Source organism: Apis dorsata, unplaced genomic scaffold, assembly GCF_000469605.1.
Source record: "Apis dorsata unplaced genomic scaffold, Apis dorsata 1.3 scaffold_98, whole genome shotgun sequence".
Lineage (NCBI taxonomy): Eukaryota > Metazoa > Arthropoda > Insecta > Hymenoptera > Apidae > Apis > Apis dorsata.
Window position 1 is genome coordinate 255,253 of NW_006263396.1, and position 3,235 is coordinate 258,487.

Below are 3,235 nucleotides of genomic sequence, written 5' to 3' on the forward strand. Positions count from 1 at the left end.
AGAGACTTGGCGCAAACCCGGATCGTCACTCTTAGGAAACGAAAGTTTACGACCGCGAAAAAATGTTGAGTTGGTTGTAATGGGTTTTCAAGGTAAGACAGATCGTAATAAGCCCTTGAAGCTCCGGGCGCTAGTCGTGGCTTAAGATCGATGTTGCAAGAAACCCACGGGTCCGCGTGTTATGATTGTTAAGGTTTTATTCACTCGTTATTGCATCGGTCGTTAGCGAGCCCTCTATTCCAACCTCTCCCTCCCTCTCTCTCTCTCTCTCTCTCTGCGCCGAGTTACGATTTCGAATTCTTATTTTCCGCGCTCCTCTTTCGCGGACACGATTCCAGAGCCTCGAACCTCGAGGAAGTAAAGGGAGGAACAAAAACGGATAGGAAAAGACGAAAGTGAACGAAGAGAATCGTTTACCCTTGGGTGGAAAACCTTTGGGAGGTTTATCAATAATTTATAAGGCGGAAACTCTCGAAAGGCTCGACGAAATGAAGCGACTTCCTCTCTGCGAGGGTGTAACGCCACGGGACACCTTTGCCATTTCTCCGACTTTTCGTATAATCCGTTCGAGCTCGTCGTCAATTTCCCAACCCAAATTTCCCTTTAAATCGTCCAGAGAGAGGGGATGGGTGGAGGAGGAGGGATGTCTGCTCGCTGAATTACGCGCGGAGAGATAAGTTTCCGTTTTCGAACGTCTGAGGACAGATTACGTTGCCGGCGTAGTAGGCTGATTCTGGCGCCGTGTTTCTGTTTAGTTTCGATTTCGCAGGTGTTAAGTTATTAGGAGACCGTCTGCGTTACTTTGTGCGCGTTTCCATTAGAGGGTCTCTGTAATTCTCCGTCGAATTGGGGAAAGGTTTCGCCCTTTATTAACACTTTAAGAATACTTGTTCGATGATCAAGTGGGTTTCGATTTTTTCGATCCCTCGAAAAAGAGATCGCGTTTTTTTACCGCCCAGAAGTGAGTTTTAATACTTAATAAGCGAGTAGTACAGAGACGGCTTGTTGCTAATGGCTCCAACTTAATTTGATGGAAGATTTAGATTAAATCGTGCTTTATGTCTAATTAAATACGCCGTTCTACATACGTTGAACGTTTCTTTGCGAATTATCTCGATTAATTTGCATTAGAAAATTTCCCAATTAAATATTCATCCAATTAAATTATTCGTTAGAAAAAAATAAAATAAAAAGAATAAAACTAGGCAGAAAAAGGGAAAGGCACGAACCGTATCGATCTCTCGATATGCAGAGAATCGTCTTTGACGAACAAACCGAGCCAGTCCACGCGGTTTGACAAATCCCTGCAGTATCGTTGATTTAAAGAAACGTTTGCTGATTCGATCTCGTTTCTCTCCTCCCCCTTTCCCCCTTGCTCACCTTACCCAGAGCCGCATAACCGAGTTCCAACGGCCAGATGGGAACGCGTTCCACCAGATTCGAAGCATTCGAGATACGGGCGATCTCTCGAGCCATTAGAGAAGAGCAATTAGGTAACGCCGCCGATCCCCTTCCGCGTTTCTTCCGCGGCTGACAGGAAAAACTTTGGCGGGATCGAGCCCTCCCCACCCCCTCCCGCACTCCGCCGATTTTATCGATTCCCCGATAACTTAAGAGCCAATTACTTCCCTCTCTCCAGTTTGATTACTTGGAAACTTGTTTCGAGGGTTTTTATGCACTTCGTTAACGGGAGGAAAGAGAGAGAGAGAGAGAGAGAGAGTGAGTGATCACGTTCGCTCGAGTGTTTTGCGCAGTGGAAAGGAAGCTCGAAAAAACGATCAATGGGCAGATTAACGATTTGGAAGTACGACTTTCGAGGAAAAGAGAAATATGATCGTTGGATCGTATCATATCTTGGATACTTTACTTTTAAATAATCACACCCTGTGACGAGAAACTTGAAATAATAAATTCTTCAGCCCTCTCTTTATCGTCGTATTCCTATGTTAAAAATACTGGCGGAGAGGAGAGGAGAAGGGGAAAGAAAGCGGTGAATTTGAATCGAGTCTCGCCGCCACGGTTGGTAAAAATCGGAGAGGAGAGGGGAGAGGAAGGAAAAACGGGCGGAATGCGACGCTGGGCAGGCGCGCGAGTACTTGGATGCTGCTCGTTATCAGGAGGAGTGCACCTGGTATCCTTGTTCCTGCCGCGGATTCCTGCCAGGAGGCCGATGTTTACGAGGGGATCGCGGTCCTCGTAAGAGGCACTCCTCCTCCTCCTCCACTCTCCGTGGTCTCGAGGAGGAGGTAGGCACGGTAGGTCGGCCTAGCCAGGAACAGATCTCCACTCGAGATCCTTTTCAGAGGTTTAAGGTCGGCCGCGTGTAAGTCCCTCGGCCTCCAAATGTCGAAGTTCATTCGAATATACGTATATCTGTATGTTGGTTTTCGTCTGTGTTTTTTCGTTTTTTCGTTTCCCTCTTTTTTTCTTTTTTCCTCTTTCATTCGAGCGAGAAACCCTTCGAAGAGAGGTGGAGAGGAGGCTGTTTCCCCGAGGAGAAGGAGCTCGGTCGGTGGTCCTTTCGGTCCTCGCACCTGATGCGATGCCACGATCATCGCGCCCATCGGTGTCTCGAACCGATTTGCCCGTGATGAATGTCGTGGTCGCCTCGATTCGAGGAGGATGTGAATGTGTGTAACAGAGGGAATGGGCCAATTAGCCGAGCTTCCATTATTCCAATTTCGCGCAACGGACTCGCGCGGATTCTCGCTTCTTGGAGCGTGTTCTTTCGCCCGAAATTTTTCAAGAATTTGAAAATCTTTTGAAATTGGTATTCTTTTGCCAAGATGGTTGCCTGAAATTTTCCAAGAATTTGAAAATCTTTTGAAAAGTGCTCTTTTGTCAAGATGGTTGCCCGAAATTTTCCAAGAATTTGAAAATCTTTTGAAATTGGTGCTTTTTCGCGAAGGGATTCGCCAAAAGGATTTCCTGAAATTTTCCAAGAATTTGAAATTTTCGAATCTTTTGAAATTGATGCTCTTTTGCCAAGATGGTTGCCCGAAATTTTCCAAGAATTTGAAATTTTCGAATCTTTTGAAATTGGTGCTCTTTCGCGAAGAATTTGCTAAAAGAGTTACCCAAAGTTTCCCAAGAATTTTCAAATCTTTTGAAATTGGTGCTCTTTTGCCAAGATTGTCCGAAATTTCCCAAGAATTTTCAAATCTTTTGAAATTGGTGCTCTTTTGCCAAGATTGTCCGAAATTTTCCAAGAATTTTCAAATCTTTTGAAATTGGT